This window comes from Pseudorca crassidens, chromosome 3 (assembly GCF_039906515.1).
Source record: "Pseudorca crassidens isolate mPseCra1 chromosome 3, mPseCra1.hap1, whole genome shotgun sequence".
NCBI classification, from domain to species: domain Eukaryota; kingdom Metazoa; phylum Chordata; class Mammalia; order Artiodactyla; family Delphinidae; genus Pseudorca; species Pseudorca crassidens.
This window is the reverse complement of record NC_090298.1, coordinates 136,474,893-136,493,852: the sequence shown is the minus strand read 5'-3', so window position 1 is coordinate 136,493,852 and position 18,960 is coordinate 136,474,893. Positions and strand designations below refer to the sequence as shown.

The 18,960-nt window shown below is 51.6% G+C and overlaps 1 protein-coding gene across 2 annotated transcripts in view; it reads left to right on the top strand.

The window, feature by feature from the left end:
* Positions 1 to 15,999, top strand: part of SNAP47 (synaptosome associated protein 47) — an 87,525-nt gene extending 71,526 nt beyond the window's left edge. For both annotated transcript variants that reach the window (XR_010942236.1, XM_067732533.1), the window contains one exon: positions 1,175 to 15,999. The gene's annotated coding sequence lies outside the window, so the exon portion shown is untranslated. The remainder of the gene's footprint in view (positions 1 to 1,174) is intronic.
* Positions 16,000 to 18,960: the final 2,961 nt, after the last annotated feature.

Here is an 18,960-nt window from a genome sequence, read left to right as displayed (position 1 = left end):
TGGGTAACACCATCTCTATTCCTGGCTTCTGCTGAGATGGTTGAGTGCATCCATGAGGTCACACCCTTAATCTCTTCAGCCACACTGTTGGCTTTCTCACCAGTGCACACTTTCCCAACCATGAATCTCCTAATTTTAGCCTCTTTTGCTATCTGAACAGGCTGAGAATTTCCCAAACCATCAGGTGCTCATCATTTCTGTTAGTTCCTTCCTCAATTTATCTCTTCCCTCTAAAATGTTACTATAAACAGCCAGGAGGTACCAGGCTACACCTTCAAAACTTTGCTTAGAAATCTATCTCTTCATGTTCATTTACAAGTTGTGCTTTCCACCCAACAGTAGAATACAGTTCAGCTGAGTTCTCTGCCACTTTATAATAAGTTTCCTCCAGTTTCCAATAACATGTTACTCATTTCCTTCTGAGCACTCACTGGCAGAGTTTTTAACATCCATATTTCTACTAATAGTCTATTCAAGGCAGTTTAGGCTTTTTCTATCACGTGTCTCAAAACTTTTCAAGGCATTACCTAATTCTAAAGCCACTTCCTTATTTTTAGGTATTTGTTGCAGTGGCACCCCACTCCTGGGTAATAGAATCTGTATTTGTTTCCCGGGACCATAACAAAGTGTTACGAACTGGGTGGCTTGAAACAACAGAAAGTTACTCTCATAGTTTTGGAGGCCAGAATTCTGAAATCAGGGTGTTGGCTGGGCTGCGTCCTCATCTGGGCTCATCTGGGGCTCCAAGCTCATCCAGGTTGTTGGCAGAATTCAGCTCCTTGCAGCAGTGAGACTGAGGTCCTCATTTCCTTTCTGGCTGTCAGCTGGGCCGCTCTGAGCCCTTGGAGGTCACCCATGTTCCTTGCCACATGGCCCCTCAATCTTCACACTAGCAGCAGAGGCCAAATCCTTCTCATGCTGTGAGCCTAGGACTCTCCCTTTGCAACCAGCTGGAGAAAACTACTTTTAAAGGAAGTCATGTGATTAGGTCAGGCCCACCTGGATACCTTCCTATCTTAAGGTCCACTGATCTGGGACTTTGATTCTATATATCTGCAAAATCCCTTTGCAACAGCACCTTATTAGTGTTTGATCAAATAACTGGGAGAGGCTGTGTGTACACCAGGGCAGGAATTTTGAGGGTATCTTAGGATCTGCCCCTCTCTGTTTCCAGTATCCAGGAAAGCTGTGGCCCGGCCCTCATTCCTCACCCACAAGGAGTAGACGCATCGACCCACAGTGCTGGCTCTCCTTGCTGACTGTAGGACTTCAGTAAGTTACCTCCCACCTTTGAAGATTCATTTCTGCACCTATAACAGGTGTATTCTGAAGATCCACTGTCACAACCAGGCAGAGCCCCTGGCCCAGGCTTACTTCCTCTCTGCTTCTCTGTGAGACGCCCCCACCCCTGACGGCTGTGAGATGTCCTCACACTGGCTTCAGGAGCTAGGAGAGAGTGAAGAAAGGGCTTTATGAAGCCACTCCTGTTCCAGGAGGCTGTTAGTGCCGAGGGCCTGGGAGAAGTCCCCTTCCTCTCCTTCACGCGTTTGAGGAGACGGAAGGAGCACAATGAAGCCAATCATGAGGGCTGCAGCTGTGGGGAAGAAACCCCCTCACCCTCTTGGCCTGGAGGGCGACGTGACCAGGTGCCTTTGTCGTCTCAAAAGGAACCTCTTGCTATGGTTCTAGCAGGCTGTTTTCAGGGTGACAGCCAGACCAGAACCTGCAGCGGGCCAGGGAGGTACAGCTGGGGACTTCCAATGAAAATGGCCAGCTGGACACCAGCCCCATCCACAGAAATGTTCCTATTTGTTCCACATGTTCGGCATGTTTTTAGTTTAATGGTTTCTATTGTGGTGCACAGTGTTTCCAGCAATAAAGTCAGGACAGACAGGAGGTAACTGTGGGCCCAGGATCCCCATATAGCGAGTAGGGCACTGCCCAGTTGCCAGTGACCAGGGGTGTGAGTAAGGGTCTGAGAGGGGACATCGTGGTTTGCTGCTGTTTGTGGGTACAGCTCACACCAAGAGAAGGGCAGTGCAAAGGGAGAGCAGGAAGAGATGCAGGCCTGAGGGGTGAGGCCTCTACGGAGCTCACTCTGCTCCATGTGGGGTCCCTCAGCGCTCTGCGTGCTGTGGATGGATTGGCGAGACAGTGTTTCTGATGGGAAACTGGCTCTGCCTGATTGGAGAGCAAGTCCAGAGCCCCCTGCCCTCTGGGGCTTGAACCTTGTCTGTTTGAAAGCGGGATCCCCTTGAATTTAGTTCCTTCCCACAGCATTTCAGTGCAGTAGACATCAAGCATTTCTGACAGTCATCGAGCACAGGTGGTGAGCTCCTATCACTGGAGGTGTTCCAGGAACCAGGGCACTCTCGAACAGTGACTGTACTTCTTTTGGAGAAACTGCCACAGGGACCTGTCCATCATGTAACATCATGTAATGCTGTGGTTCAAAAACCCGCCTTCCTACCTGCTTGTTACAAGAGGGTCACTAACTCAAATTGCTCGTGTTTGGGCCTGAGACAAGTCTGGCCCTCCTGGTCAGCACTGAGATCAGCACTTTGTTCAACACCCTCAACAAACACCCCTCAGCTTCTGGGAGGGAAGAGAGGCAGTCCCTGCCTTGGAAGGGCTCAGCATCCATGGAGAGAGGGGCCGAGGCCCAAAGTGGGGCAGGGATCTTCTGATAGCACCCAGGGCACTAGGAGGCTCCCTCTGATTGAAACAGAATGGGGAGAACTAGCCAGGGCGTCTGAAGTTCTGGGTGAAGTTCTCAGTGCTGTTGACAGATCTTGTGATGAATTGACTGACTGCACGGAACAGAGCTCACCTGTCCAGTGCCTGGGAACCTTTCTGGAAATTGCCATGGAGTGATTCTCTGGGAGACAGAGATGCAGATTCTCCAGGTGGCAGCCCCTTGGGACTACCGTCTTCGCTCTCCTCTTTGCACCAGGGCTGCAGGAACCCCGTGGGGAGGGACCCACCTGTAGGAGGGTGCTTGGCAGAGGAAGCAGAGACAAGGCCCCAGTCTGTGCTCTCTGGCTTTGGCCCCCACTCCCCCTGGGGAGATAGGGCAGGTGGCTGCAGCATGCTGGCATTCAGGGTGAGCCCTAAGCAGGCCCAGAGGTGATACTGGAGCCCCCATTAGGGTCTAGGTGCATCACCTATACCCACGTGCAGCTGGGTTCCTCCACCCTTCCAGTGGGGCCTGCTAGGGGTCAAGTGGGCACATTTATACCCATAAGGGCATTCCTGGCACACAGTTGGCATCAAACCCCATTTAGGGTCATGGCTACATGAAGTCCAGTTGGATGGCATAGGGGAGGGCTCCTGATGTGTATGCCGCTGGGAAAAGCTATTTTTATTGCCCTAAACCTCAGCCTCCAGCTTGGGTGTGTCTCTGAGCAGGGGAGTGGTGAGCATGGGTGGTGGGAGTGAGGAAGCAGAAAGCAGAGGGCCTGGGCAGCGTCCTGGGGAGAGGGAGGGGTGGGCGTTCCTAAGGCCCCTTCCTGTAAAGAAGAAGGCCCCATTGCTTGGGACAAGCACAGTCCTGCAGGAGGGTGTCGGCGGTCCCTGTGGAAGGACTCCACACTTGGCATCCGCCTCTGACCAGTCTCTTATTTTAGAAAGAGGGCCGGACATTTTGTGCATTTGTATGACTGAAGTTGCTGTGTGCTTGGCATGACTAAATCGCAGACTCTCACCAAAAGCAGATGTTTATCTCCAGATGCCATCCCAGCGAGCACATGGCCTGAATAAATAAATAAATTACTCTGCAATTTCAGAAGTAAAGCATGCCTGTCAGTATTGGCTTTCAGTAATTTTCAAGGGAGAAAGTTCCAAAACAAAAGTCTGCTTGGATTTGGAAATGATACCTCCTTCAAAGCTTAATTCTTTCCTTATGTTCAGAGTCTGATAAAAATGAGATACAGATTGAGGCCTATTTTAATACAGTCCTGCTATCTGTACAGTGCTAAAGGATCAAGATAAAATTTTGTGCGGGAAGTATTTTGCTCATTCATTTGTTGAGCACACTCACCTCTGAGTGTGGGCTTGCCTGGACCCCCGCTTCAGGACCCCTGGGAAGATGTGAGAGTGAGCTTATGGCCACAGCGAGGCAGAAGTGGGCTGGGCAATGGTCAGATGGCAGGGAATTTGGACACGGGCAGGGGGAGGGCATCCAAGTGGAGGGGACAGGCGATGGAAGGGGCAGGGTGCAGCTGGTGCAGAGCTCAGGTGGCATCTCCCAGCAGCTGGAATCTGGGGTGTATGGAAGGTGGGAAGGGGTGGACTGTGATGAGCTGCTTGTCTTTGGTAAAGTGTCAGGGTGGGGGGAGCAAAGGACCCACACCCTCCAGGCACCAAGCCTAGAGAGGGAGACGGTGAAACCCTGATGGGTGTTCTGAAAACAATAACTGAGCTGATACAGTGGTACCTGCACACACCGTGGAGCCTTCCGTGCAAGTGTTTCTGCACGTAGGCTGCCCTCAGCTTGGGCAGACATCAGCAGACCACGGGAGGCTCCCTGCTCCTTGATGAGCGTCCCACCTGTTTTTTTTAAAACTTTTAATTTTACATTGGAGTATCGCCGATTAACAGCATTGTGATAGTTTCAGGTGCACAGCCAGGCAGCTCAGCCATATGCATACATGTATCCATTCTCCCCCAAACTCCCCTCCCATCCAGGCTGCTACATAACATTGAGCAGAGTTTCCTGTGCTGTACGATAGATCCTTAGGATCTCACTTTCTGACCAGACCCCTGGCCTCCTCAATCCCTAACCTTCAGCTCCTCAGGCCTTGGTCACCAGGGTTTGCACAGGATACTAACCAGGAGCCCTGCCCAGGGCCGGCCTCTCTCGCTCCCGATTCCAGAGCTGGGTTTGGTCAGGGGATGCATGCCTGGGGTGTCCAAGGGTGCAGCAGGAACAGCCTTGTGGGGTGGAAGAGAGAGGGCTAGCCTGGCTCTAGGGCAGAGGAGCCAGTGGGAGAGAGTATTCTGCCTTGTAGCCCACCAGGCTTCCTTGGTGCTGTTGCTGTCAGTGTTCCTGAGCCTGGGTGAAGACACATCACGGGACAATGGTGTGTGTACGTGAGTGTGTGTGTGTGTGTGTGTGTGTGTGTGTGTGTGTGTGTGTGTATTGGGTGTGGGGTCAGGTGTGTGTGATGGAGGGTATGTGGGTGGATTTAGAGGTGTGTGTGTATGGGTATGTGTGTAGGTTTCAGTGTGCATGAGTGTGTATGTGCATGGGTGTGTGTATATGTGTGTGCGCATGTGATTTTAGGATTTGTGTGAGTGTGTGGATGTGAATGAATGTGTGCATGAGTATGTATATGGATTTGGGTGTGGGACCTATGTGCACGTGAAGGGGTTGGGGTGTGAGTGTGTGTGCATGGGTGTGTGAGAGGATCTGGGTGGGTTGGGAGCCTGGACCAGGGTGCCCTGTGGCAGGACAAGGAATTCTGCTTCCTAATAGCCGAGGTCAGCCATGTTCTGTTCTGTCGTCGGGCAGTAGCTGCCAAAGAAGCTGTGCAGCCCTGGGCAAGGGTGGATCTGAGGCTGTCTGCTCCAGACTTTCCCCTCTACCACCCACAGTACGTTAGTTGCAACATCTGAAGTAGGAAATGTGAGTATTCTCAGCCACGGCGGTTGAGGGAATGGCGCTCGTTTGGGTGGTGTGCCAAAGATACTTAGCAGCCACTACTGTCAGCTGCACATTGGTGTCCCTTAGGGAGATGGAAACCTGTGTCTGGGGCAGAAGTGTTGTCGTCTCAGAGGGACTTGAGTTTGGTCTCCACGTGTGTGGTCAACCCTTGCTCCTTGCCCACTCCAGATCCAGCGTGTGATACCTGTGCTCTGTGTGGGCTCTGGCTTCCCATCCAGGTGTGTGGTCCTTCCAGCTGATGTTGAAGGCTTCCTATTGGCGACAGCCAGGTTGTACTGGCACTAGTTTTTCATACTCTGTGCACTCCCCATGCAACAGTTAACTAGTACCACCTCAGCACAGAGCATAGCAGTCCTTGGACTACATCACTCCATCTGAGTGGCCCACCAGTGTGAGTCACAGGTCACAGGACCCAGTAACTATGGAAGACCAGCAATCTGTGCCCTATCCAGTGGACACCAAACAGTACTGCTTTCATCAAGTTTTGGGGCCACCATACGAACTTTTTACTCTTCTCCCAGTCTTCTGCTTCAGTCACAGACCCTGGACCTTTCACACCCCAGGGAGGAGTTTCCCAGGATGTGGGACTTTGGCATGAACACTAGGATGTCACTTCCCTGTCCTGGGACCTGAGGAACCCTAGTGAATGCAGGGTCCACATGGTCCCTCTGAAAAGGCACAGCGGTAAAGAAATTCATTAGCCAAAGTGGCTTCACAGCACTAAAACCTCCCACCTGTGTTTCTCAAATAAGCAAGGCACACACATCCTTTGTGGGGGCATACTACACTAGTTTCCTGTGCTCTCCCATCTCCACCTCCACTGCTTCCTCCCTCCATGTGAGAGGGACCCCATGTTCATCAGAGCACTCCAAGGACTAGCTGGGAAGGGCACAGGATGTGCACAGCCACGGGGCTCCCTTCGGCCCATCTGCTGCTGGCATTGAGTGGCCCAACGCCCCACCGGACACCAAGGTCCCTGTTCTTAATGCACCACCCAGGGAAACTTGGGTCGAGCTCTGGACTCTGGGAAGGCTGAGGAAGCTGGGTCAGACATAGAATTTCTCTTGGAAGGACAGGAGTTGTGGCACCCCAAGTTCTCTGCAGACCAGCAGAGAATGGTATCACCATCTTCCCTGGTATCACCCCACCCTCCTTCCCCCCTGGGCGGGGTGCCACTCCTAGCTGGCCAGGCTTTGGCTCCTGGCCAGCTGAGAGCCAAGGATGGGAGAAGGAAATGTGCATGAGACAGCTATGCCAGCTCACCTAGGCCCAGGCTCCAGACAGGGATGGTGACCCCCGCGGGTGGGCCCACACCCAGCTCCTCACTCCAAGGGGAAGTAGGACCCTCATGGCCTCATCTCTTGGACCCCATCCTCCCTGAGTGCTGTCAGTTCCTCCCCAGTTGCTGTTGGTCCCACTCCCCACTGCAGTGTACGCAGTGCCTTGTTACAGCCAAAGGAAGCCTTTGGGCCAACTTTCCACTGAGGAAAGGGAGGCTGCTGTCCAACCTCCCTTCCTAAGCCTGGCTCATCTTCTCCTTGAGTGACGGACGATACTGCACAGAGCTCAAGGAGAGGCAGCTGAGGAGGGTTTAGGAGGAAGAGAGGCTCCTGGTTTAATCTCCACCCCCTGACAAAGGGAAGGGAAGCTGAGGCTCTGCAGAAGGAGAGTGGACCATCCCCTAGGCAGCTCAGGGCCCCGCTGTGGTGAGAGCCAAAAACAGTATTACCCTGAGAAGGAGCATAGGGCAGACAACCTCTGAGTCCACCCTCTGGGCCAAACCGTCCTGCCCGGGAGGTCAGGTGTTTCTCCCCAGTTCTAGTCCTGTATTTTCAGGTCTTCACTGAAAGAGGCCAAATGAGTTTCAAAAATTTTAAGGAAATCAAAATTAAAAAGTAGAAAAATTCACAAATACAGAATCTGCAAATAATGAGGGTCAACTAATTAATGGTTTGTGTTTACTTTCTCTCAGAAAGGATCATGCTGGCTTAAAATAAAAACATGTATATGGAATGCTTAAAACTGGAAAAAAACTTAGGAAACTCTGGCTTGTGGAGGAGGAAACAAACCAGGATACTGGGTGGAGTCACCTCGGGAGGCTAGGCCAAGGCCAAACGGGCATGTAAATACCTACTTTTGTCATATCTCTGGATGAATGTGGGCAAGCTGAAGAGTTCACGGCAGAAATAGGTTTTTCCCACACGCCACCTTCCATGCAGAGCCGTCTGGGGTCCTTCTTTAAGGTACTAACTGCATGCTGCAGTTCTGGAACCCTCCTGGTTCTTCCGTGACCCACAGACATTGGAACTAAATGTCTGCATAGATTAGGGATGGCTCCAGTGTCCTTGCAAGTGTTGGGTGCGTCTTACTGACTTTTCTAATTTATGATTAAAAATGCAAGCATCTGTGTGGAGCTTTGCAACACAAGTTTGCCTTCCCTGAGCTTCTGGATCAGTGTCTTGACATTGCAAGGCAAACTTAAAAACAAAACATTACATTTCCTGTAAAACCAACAAAATAAATTGTAGCTGATACTGACCATAAAACAGCCTCTTCCTTGACTACCGTGGTAAAAGTCACAGTTTAAACACATAGTAGTAAGTGTATCATTAGACTGATTTGAAATCAAGCTTTAAATCCATGATCTTCTCTCTGGGATTGTTCTTCAATTGCAATTCTCATCTTATTTATGGATTGACCATTAAACATTAATTCCTATGATAATAACTGGTCCTGAAGAACTGTTTGCAGTAGTAACTGTGCAGACACATTTTCACCAGGTGCCCTGCAGGGTGGGAGCCTGTGCACCTCCCCTCCAGACTGATGGTTGCTTTTTAGTACACCTTGTGGTGATATTCTCAAAACTATTTTAGCAGATATTCTTTGTGAGAGGAAAGAAGAGGGGAAATTTATGCTGGAAAAGTAGTTGTCTTCCCTAGTTACTTTTTAATCTACATAAGGAAAAGGAGGTTATTTTCAGGTAAAACTCTGACTTGCAGACACAGCTAGAGTGTTTGACTCTGGAAGCCCAGGCTCCAAGGGCCATCAGAAGAACTCTCTGGCCACGCATGCCCTGAGGAGCAATGCCAACCATGAGCTGCTGTCAAGTTTCATGTCTTCCTATGATGTCAGGTACATTTGTAATGTTATGCAATGTTTCTATACATTCAAGATTTTGTCACACAAACTTCTTTCCCATGGAACTGGGCCCAGAAGGAGGAGGTTGTATCTCCATCACCTTTGGCGGCCACTCCATGGAAGCAAGCCTTCCATCACATGGGCTCCTGGAGCCATGTGCTAATCCACTAAAACCAATGTGGGGGAGCTGTTCTGGGACTTCATCCCCCACCAACTCAGAGGTAATTATGCAGTTATTTATTCATATGTCCCTGTGTGTGCACACACAGAGGCATACACACACACAGACACATATGTGCAGACAGACTCAGGCACATGATGCTCATGGAGACACACAGGCATGAGGAGACCTGCAGTCCCACACAGAAACATGCAGACACACAGACACATGGAAACGTGCAGGCACATGCAGACAGGCACACACACAGCATATACTCAATGTACCTTGTTCCAAAAGTTTTTAGAGCAGCTTCTAAAGGATGCATAAAATATCTCAGAAAATAGATTAGTTACAAGAAAGGAAATTTGGGAAAAGGATAGTGACTTCAGATGGAGGTAGGAATAAAAGCTAACAGAAAGCATAACGATGCTGATGCAGTGACAGCTAGCTCTCCTACATCACTCACCATGCACCTGGGCTGAGGCATGTAGGATTATCCTGCATCTCCCAGGTGAGAAGCTGCATGTCCAGCCACCTCTTCTGGCATCCTTTGATGGTGTCGTCATGTGAAGCACAGAACCATCCAGCAGGAGCCCCTCTGAGCCACGTTTGTGACCAGCGCCAGGCAATGCCTCGCACAGGTCGGTGCCTCTTGGTGACAGAACGGGAGTCCCTCCTGAGATCTCTGTGTGTGTGCTCTGCTCCCGCAGCCTGTGTCTGGCCTCTCTCATGCCCCAGATGAAGGCTGTGGCTTTGGCATTTACAAAGGCCATTGCTGGAGCCTTGTGGGCTGTTCTCTTGGGCCCAAATATGGTTTGGAGTCAGAGAAGATATTTTAAGGAGGAGTGGGGGGGCTCCTGTTTGGACAACCCCTGTGTCATCATCTCTGTCCTTTTTGTTCAGAGGAATGATTGGCAGCCAAGAGACCTGTCCCAGCTGTACGGCCATGTGGTCCCAGGCATTTCCTTCCCTCTCCAGGCCCTTCCAGCTTGGCCACCTGGTCAGTAAGGGCCTGCTGCTTCTTGGGCCCTTTATTTATTTATTTTTTGAGGCAAGGAATACGACTTTATTCGGAAAGCTGGTAGATCAAGAAATGGCAGACTAGTGTCTCTGAAAAACCATCTTCGGGCCCTTTAAATGAGCTTGTTTTTCTGGTAAGACTAGACTCTGCACTCACATGATGGGAATAGAAACCACAGGCGGGACCTCAGAACAGAACAGGTGCAAATTCTCAACTGATAGATACCATCTGGCAGCCTGGAAAAGCTAGAGTGGAAGAGAAGCAAAAACTCAGGTAAAACCCCACCAAGTGAACAGGAGCCTCATGGGGCAGGTGCATGGTCAGGATCCTGCCAGAGTCTTTGTAGCACTCATACTGTCTGAAGCTCTCCTGTGTGTTTAAATCCTTATGTGTCCCCACCCAACAACTGTGGTGTAAGACCCATAAGACCTGGGACTTTATCCAAAATTATTGATGAGTTGGAGGTTCCATCTCAGGTGCACATCGGGCCTCATTGGCAGCCTGAGTGAGGTGGAGCAGCCCAGGCGAAGTAGAGCAGGTATTGAGACAGAGGCCTCAAGAGAGGAGAAGGTCCAAGGCCTGCACATGTGTACTTCACTCTCTGAGCAACAGCATGCTGGAGTTGAGTCACAGCTATAGCCCCCCAGGGGACAGTTTGAAGGGTGCTCAGCTGTCATACTTGGTTGTTTCTGTCCAAGCCTCATCAACCATGCAGTTTCCTTTAATGAGGACAGGAGCACATCGTGTACATCTTTCCCATCCTCCCCAGTGGTCCCCGGTGGCTTTAATCTAGCTGATTATGGTCTCTGTTACAACTAGGTACTTAACTCTGCCATTGTAGAGTAGAAGCAGCCAGCGACAATATAGAAGCAAAGGGGTGTGGCTGTTCCAATAAAACTTCATTTATGAAACAGGTGGCAGTCAGACTTGGCCCACGGGCCATAGTTTACCAACCCGTCCTAGATCATCTCATCAGTTTACACTCACGCTCTAAGACCATCTTAAAACAGACACCCTCCCCACATCCCTGCAGTTCTCTCCACTTACTGCTCCTCCAAGAGACTCCAAATGCTTCCCTGTGCTTGCCCCCCAGCCACCAGCCAGGAATCTCCCCCTCCAGACAGGCTCCTGTCCCCGCCACTCCTTGATACTTAACATCTACCTGTGAGGTGCTTGGAGGGTACCACCTATGAATTCTATCTGTGATGTCCTGGGAGGGGACTGAGCAATGGGATACAGGGTGGCCTCACCACTGTAGAGAGGCCCACAGTGAGTGGGAGCTCCAGGCACACTCACAGTCAGGTTTTTTGGAGTGAGGAAAGGGAGACCTGGGGTCTCCTGACCAGAGTGGGACTCTGGGTGCTGACCAAGGGATGCTCTGATTCACAAACCATGCAGCCCTGGATGCCCATGGATTGTTGACGAACTGTTGGGATGTAACGGGGTTTGCAGGGGGTGGCAGAGGGGCCTTGGCTCAGGAGGACATGCTGGAACTTCCCTAGTCAGAGACAGCAGGGGAGGCCAGGCCCAGGGTCCAGGAAGCCGCTCTGAATCCCAGTTCCTCTTGGCAGAATCTAGACTCAGGTCCCCAGATGCTGGAGAGACACTCGGTGGGCTCTGTGGGGCAAAGCAGTAGGGGTGGGATGTCTGGGCTGCAGTCTGGAGGAGAGAGGGAAGGGACCAGCTCCTGGCCTGTCCCTCAAGGCTGCCTCTGACCCATGTGATGGACCGGAAACGTAATTTAGAAAATCCTCATGGCATCACCGGAACTAGACTGGCCTGCTGCTTCCAGGAAGGGTGGAACCGCCCTCTTGTTCCCTGGGGTGGGCCAGGACCAGTGGGGCCACCAAGATGACTCACAGGAGGGCCAAAGGCCCACAGCCAATCCCAGCCTTGAGTTTCTGGTGTCTTAGGCCCACAGGTATATGCTCTCTCCTGGGCAATCAGGCCTGGGCTCTGCAGTCAGGGTTTTCCTTGTGCTTAGGCAACCCCTGGGTTGGCTGGGACTGACGTACACATCACCTCCTTTAACCTGCCCCCTATTGCCCTTGGAGGGGTCCCTATATCCCAGGCTGGCTGCACTCTCTGAGTAGGGATGGACCTCCTGAATGAATGAGAGGGTGATGCATGAAAGAGAGCTGTACAGGCAGGAGAGAGGCCCGAACTTGCCCTGGGTGGCTAAGAACTGGGATCTCCCAGGTACCCCCAGCATCTGGTCCTCAGGCCAAGCGGGTCTTGCAGCCCCAGCTTGGCCACCATGTCCCACCCAGGCCCCGCCCCGCTCTTGCCTGGGCTCCCCACCCCAAGGACGCTAAGCTCATCAGTCCCCTCCTGGCCCTGCCCCAACTCCCCAGAGACCCCTTCCAGGCAGGGGCTTTACCTCTCTCTGCCAGCAGTTCCCGGCACCCTGCTCCTGCTCTCTCCTGCTGCACAAGCTTGGCCAAGACCCCAGCTTACCGGGATAGTATAGTTCCTTCTCTCAGAGCTCAGCACAGGCTGTTCCTCCACATAGCATCCTGGCCCGCTGGACCCCAGAGCATCATCCCTCAGAAGGGCTAAAAGAGGTGGGCTGCTGCCCAGGGTCTCACCCACTGCTGCTGCCTCTGGCCCTGCATTGTCTCCTGAAAGTTTTGGAAAGTCCTGAATGGTGAAATACTCAGAATATCTGATTTCACACATACTCGACAGACTTCAAGAACAGGAGTGGGGCTTCAAGAACAGGAGTGGGGCTTCCCTGGTGGCGCAGTGGTTGAGAATCTGCCTGCCAATGCAGGGGACATGGGTTCAAGCCCTGGTCTGGGAAGATCCCACATGCCGTGGAGAAACTAGGCCCGTGAACCACAACTACTGAGCCTGCGCATCTGGAGCCTGTGCTCTGCAACAAGAGGGGCCGCGATAGTGAGGGGCCCGCGCACCGCGATGAAGAGTGGCCCCCGCTCGCTGCAACTAGAGAAAGCCCTCGCACAGAAACGAAGACCCAACACAGCCATAAATAAATAAATAAATAAACAATAAAAATGAAGGAATTCCTTAAAAAAAAAAGGAGTGGCTGGGATCTCTGCTTCCTTCTCTGGAGTTAGCCTGTCTTAGCATCCGGAGTGTGGGCTTCTTGAGGGCCGTGTTGGTTTTCTGGGTGTCCTCCCCTCAGAGAGCCAGTTGAAGGAGGAGCCTCAGCTGTAGCACCCAGCACATCAGTGGAGTTGCTGGGTCACCGAGGGAAGGGGCTTCAGGGATGCAGCTGAGTTGGGCAGGGGAAGGGGTGACACCCTCCAGCACCTGAGGCTCACTCCTTCAGGGTCTGTAGGGCTCTGACCCCTCCCTGCCTCACCTGGGTTTCAAGGTACAAATACAAATTCCTGAGCCCCACAACAGGCCAGGACCAGAACCCTAGGGAGCCCAGAGATCTGCATTTGTAGCCTAATGACTCTGAAGCCTGTGGCGTGTGAACCCCTTTCTCCAGAAGCGATAGTACCCAGTTAGTAAGACCCCTCCCCTGAAAAAAGTCTGACGGAAGTACTCCTTGTTCCACATGACCCACACAGCCAGGGAGTGGTCACCCATCATGGCAGTGTGCCCTGGCCGTGGGCTCCATGACTGGGGTTAGGGTAGAGTAGGCTAGAGGACTCACCTGTGGTAGGGTCTGGAGGGTGTGGCCCAGGGCCTGGGGGTGCAGTAGAGGGGCCAAGGGAGACTGCTGAGAAGGCCGCAGGGTGGCCAGGGCCCTGGGAGGGGAGGGAGCCTCAGTGTGGACACCTCTGAGCTTTCCCTGAGGGGTGGCCCAGAGGCACTAAGACAGGTATCACTGAACTTGTATGGACCAGCTGGCCTGCCTGTGGTGGGAGATGGCTCCCTGCAGGCCCAGGGTGGGCTATGATGCTAGGTACATGGGCCAGCGGCTTCCAAGTCCTGGGCCCCACCCTCAGGCAGCAGTCTGGTGTCCACTGGGGGAAGCCAACACTACAGGCATGTTTGCTGACCCCCCATGGCCATCTACCCTAGGCAGGTGTGGCTTGGCCCTGTCTGACTCTCCTTTTCCTTGCCTGTCTTGAGTCAGCACAGGGGCCTGGGGTGCAGAGGTGTTGATGAGGCTAAGGTGCTATGGGAGAGGTCCCACCTTTCCTGGGACTCCCCAGTCCACACTGAGCGGGCTATCAACAGTCTCTGAGAAGACACCACTGGTGGTCCCCTCATCCCTACAGGACAGAGTCTCTGCTCCTGTCCTACTGCACTCTCTCTCTGTGCACCATGTCCTGGTCACCCCCAACTACCCCACCTACCCTTATACTTTTTATTGAGGTGAAATTTGCATAACATGCAAGTAACCATTTTTAAGTAACCTTTTTTTTTTTTTTTTGTGATACACGGGCCTTTCACTGCTGCGGCCTCTCCCGCTGAGGAGCACAGACTCCGGTCGCACAGGCTCAGCGGCCATGGCTCACGGGCCCAGCCGCTCCACGGCATGTGGGATCTTCCCGGACCGGGGCACGAACCCGTGTCCCCTGCATCGGCAGGCGGACTCCCAACCAGTGCGCCACCAGGGAAGCCCTCTAAGTAACCATTTTAAGTTCAGTGGTATTTGGTGCATTCACAATGTTGTGAAGCCACCATCTTTGTCTAGTTCCAGAACATTTTGTTACCCCCAAATAAAATGCCAATAAACAGTTTCTCCCCATTCCTTTCCCCCTGACCCCTAGCAACCGCCAACTTGCTTTCTGTCTCTGTGAATTTGCCTACTCTGGACATTTCATATAAATGGAATCAAATAAAATGTGGCCTTTTGTGTCTGGCTTCTTTAACTTAGCACAATATTCTTGAGATTCATCCATGTTGTGGCATGTGTCAGTACTTCATTCCTTTTTATGGCTGAATGATCCATTGGTGAATATTGGGCTGTTTTCATTTTTTTGACTATTGTGAATAGTGCTGCTGTGAATATGGGTGTACATGTATTTGCTCGACTCCCTGTTTTCGGTCCTAGGGACTCCATTACCTAGGAGTGAAGTTGCTGGGTCATATGGTAATTCTATATTTGATTAACCATCATTCTGTTTTCCAAAGTGGATGTACCACTTTACATTCTCACCAGCAGTGTACACAGATTCCAATTTCTACACATCCTTGCTGACAGTTGTTATTCCCCCCCCCCCATACACCCTTTTTCTTGTATCTCAGCATGTGTAAAGTAGTATTTTGTTGTGGTTTTAATTTGCATGACCCTAATGATTGATAATGATGAACATCTTATCATGTGCTTGCTGACCGTTTGTATATTGTCTTTAAAATGTCTATTAGTCCTTTGCCCATTTTAACTGGGTTGTTTGTCCTTTTGTTGGTGAGTTGAAAGAATTCCTTATATATTCTGTATACTAAACTCTTTTCAGATATATGATTTGCAAAATTTTTCTCCTGTACATTGTCTTTCACTTTATTAATAATGTCCTCTGATACACAAAAGTTTTTAATTTTGATGAAGTCTGTTTTTCTTTTATTGCTTGTAGTGTCATATCTAAGAATTCATTGCCAAATCCCAGATCATGATTTGTCCCTGTGTTTTCTTCTATGAGTTTTATAGTTTTACATTTAGGACCCATTTTGATTAATTGACGTGGGGGGTTAATTTGAGCTAGGGGTCCAACTCCATCTTTTGTGTGTGGCTATCCAATTGTCCCAGCATCATTTGTTGATGAGATTCTTCTTTCCCCAAATGGTCTTTGTACTCCTGGTGAAATCCACTGGCCATAGATGCTTGATGTGTCCCTGTACTCCCAGCTCCATCCCATTGGTCCTATGTCTATCCCTGCGCAACAACCTGCCTTGAATTTGAACCATCACTGTTCCCTCAGCTTCACCAGGACTCACATTCTTCCTGGGTACCTGGGTCCTGAGCCTCTTCCCAGCTTTACCTCTGATTTACTGTCCCTGCCTGAAGGGGGTTTAGACATGCTTCACACTAAGTCTACTCCAGCTGTGGCCTGTGGGTACCTGTGCTGGCCCTTCTCCACCACTGTTACCTGTGTCCATCCTGGGTAGTGCCCCACTAATGAGGAGGGCAGTGGGTCCTTCTCACCCAATTCTCACCTTCCTCCCCTCCTTCCACCTCCATGCAGTTGGCCCTTTCCTGAGCGGGGCTGGACCTGGGTCCCTGCTCCATGTTCAAGTCTCAGAGCAGAGGTCCAGCACCCCTCATCCATGAGCCATCCTGGTCGGGAGTGTGGCCCCATCAAAACCCTAGGGCTATGGGGAAGCCCCAGATCTGGGAATTCAGGACTTGTTGGTGATCCTGTGTATGTACATGTAAAGGCCCAGTTCTGACACCCACGCCCATGGGCTCAGCTCCCAGCTCGACCACGTCCATGGTCTGAACCTGGACTGGCTGCCCACCCTGTAGTAGACAGTGACCTAGTGCCGTGAGGGGCTGAGCCCATCTTTTCTACCTCTGCTTGGGCCTGAGCCTTCAGAGCCCCTGGGAAGACTGCAGCCAGGGTGAGTCACTGCTGATTAAACCAGGCAGGAATTTCCTGGGTGGGGTTATGTTCCTGGAACAGTCCTGCCCTCAAGAAGCATGTGGGAACAGATTACCACTGCTCAGGTATAGGATTATAGATAACCATCTGAGAGGCTTGGCATTGCAGAGTGGAAGCCTGTAGGAACTGGACCCTGAGGGCGGACCACAAGCTGACCAGATAGAGGGAACAGGGAGGGTGTGGGGGGCAACTGAAACTCAAAGTCCAGAGAAGAAAAGAGGATGGCTTGTATGGGTGAAGGTGGGCACAGCTGGTGTGACCAGAGCACATGTGAACCTGAATTCTTATGAGTTCTTATGAGTGTCATCACATGTGTGCAAGTGTACCTGTGCATGTGCAAATGTGTGCATATACGTACAAGTGTGCATACACGCAAGTGTTTGTGTGTGTAACTGCATGGGTGTGGGTGTAATGTATACATGTGATTGCATGTGTGCAAGCATGCCAGAGTGTGTGCAATGTGTTCATGTATGTGAATGCATGTGTGAAATTGCTCATGTGTGTACGTGTATATTGTGTTCATGTGACTGCATGTATGCCAGTGTGCTCGTGCATGCAAGTATACTAGTGTGAGTGTATGCATGTGTGAATACAAGTGTGTGAGTGTGTTATGCAAGTGCACCTACAAGTGCATGTGTGTGCATATGCAAGTGTTCATTTGTATGTTTGCCCATGTGAGTACAAATGTGTGTGTGTGTGCACAGTGCATATGTACGAGTATGTATGTGCACGTGTGCATTCCAGAGTACCTGTTTGTGTGTCCAGTATGGACCAATGCCCTAGATGGTTGATAAAGGGCAGGGGCTCCAGCAACACCCTCCAGGTGGACCCTCCAGCTTTCTCCTCAGTGAGACACAGTGAAACCCCAGGAGGCCCCTGGGGTCAAGAAGCCCTAGGGGAACATGCCCCAGGGCAGGTGGGGAATAAGGAGAAGTGGACACTGGGCATGAGACCCAGCCTAGAACAGGAGCTCAGTGCCCCCTGCCCCACCTGCCCTTCTCCCAGCAGGCCCCACCAAGAGGCCACAGGGTCAGGAATAAGACCAGGTCTGAGAAGAAGGGCAGCATGTTTGGCCAGGGGCAAGCCTCATTTCCTGTTCTAGAGAATGAAGACTCATGGCAGCTTCCCTCGTGGGCCTCAGGGACAGTGGCTGAGGCCTCTGCTCTCCGGAGGGACATGCCAGTGTGAATCTCCCCTGTCACCAGGGCCAGGCTGGGGGCTAAGAACCAGGGGCACCAATGGCCCCTTCATGATGCCCCCAAGAAAAGTGCACAGGACACAACCCCTGTACCCACACATGGCACCCACACACAGCTCCACACATGTGCACAGCCAGGCCACAATCCCTGCTATGCATGCATGGCATGTCCTAAGGATCAGCTTCCCTGGGGTCAGGCCTTCCCCATCCCTTTAACCTTCATCTGTACAATGCCAAGGAGCCCCCACAGTGGTGTGGGGAGGACGTAGCAACCTCCAGGCAGGTGGGGCAGGGAGCTCAGCAGCAAGCAAGGACACTGGACCCTGGTCATTCCAGCTTGGGTCTCCTGGACAAGGGACGATACCCTATGGCTTGGCCTGTCTGGGGGCAGACACAGGCCAGGCGGACAGAATGGGGAAAGAAGACAGGCTGGGGCAGGTGGAGATGTGGGCCCACAGCACAACTTATGCAGTGCTCAGAGTTTTGACTCCACAGGCACAAGCAGGGTGGGCTTCTGGGGGTCCTGGGGCAGCTTCTTTCCTTCCTTCTCACTGGGTAGGCCCTCGCAGGGTAAGGGGATCTCTCTCACATCAGAGGACAAGGGTGGTGTTTGGTCCTGGAAGTGGGGCAAGCAGCCCAGCCTCCCTCAGGGATGTAAAAAAAAAATTAATGAACAGAAACCCCAATTAAATGGAGTCAGGAGACCAGAAGGGGGAGCTCTCACACCCTGCAACTCCTCTTCTTTCCTGGCAAGGACTCAGCCAATGAAAGGTCATAGACTCTTTGTTTACTGTAGCCCTCCCAACTTCCTTTTCCCCTCTATAAAAGTGTTCTCCTACCCTAGCCACACAAGGACTTGCCTGTGGCTCACCATGGTTGCAGACCCCAAAATGCAATTCTCTGCTGGAGTAATAACTGGCAGTCTGTTTTAGGTCAACATTTTGGTGGCCCATATGGGGGGTCAGAGAAGGTTCCAGAGCTGGTAATCAAACAGGTGTGAGACCCCACTGTCACTCACTGCTTTTCTTGCTGACCCTGGGATTTGAAGGTACATCTTTCTCCTGGATCTGAGCTCATGTTCTCTTTGCATTTTGAAGCTCTCCAGGTTTTACTTGGGATCAATTTAAAGTTTCATCCTTTCTGGTTAAGGCCTTGTTTTGTATGTGAGTACTCATTTGGCATTCTGTGTTAACCTTCAGCAAATTCCCTTTGGAACAGGAGCTGTTTCTCCTGGAAGTGGCTAGTCTTCAACCC